Below are 609 nucleotides of genomic sequence, written 5' to 3'. Positions count from 1 at the left end.
AAAGGATGTGTACTGCTACTTGAGTAAAGGATGTGTGTACTTCTACTTGAGTAAAGGATGTGTGTACTTCTACTTGTAAAGGATGTGTGTACTTCTACTTGAGTAAAGGATGTGTGTACTTCTACTTGAGTAAAGGATGTGTGTACTTCTACTTGAGTAAAGGATGTGTGTACTTCTACTTGAGTACAGGATGTGTGTACTTCTACTTGAGTAAAGGATGTGTGTACTTCTACTTGAGTAAAGGATGTGTGTACTTCTACTTGAGTACAGGGTGTGTGTACTTCTACTTGAGTAAAGGATGTGTGTACTTCTACTTGAGTAAAGGATGTGTGTACTTCTACTTGAGTACAGGGTGTGTGTACTTCTACTTGAGTAAAGGATGTGTGTACTTCTACTTGAGTACAGGGTGTGTGTACTTCTACTTGAGTAAAGGATGTGTACTTCTACTTGAGTAAAGGATGTGTGTACTTCTACTTGAGTAAAGGATGTGTGTACTTCTACTTGAGTAAAGGATGTGTGTACTTCTACTTGAGTACAGGGTGTGTACTTCTACTTGAGTACAGGATGTGTGTACTTCTACTTGAGTACAGGATGTGTGTACTTCTACTT

This window comes from Notothenia rossii, assembly GCF_949606895.1.
Source record: "Notothenia rossii genome assembly, chromosome: 1".
Classification (NCBI taxonomy): domain Eukaryota; kingdom Metazoa; phylum Chordata; class Actinopteri; order Perciformes; family Nototheniidae; genus Notothenia; species Notothenia rossii.
This window is presented reverse-complemented; position numbering follows the sequence as displayed.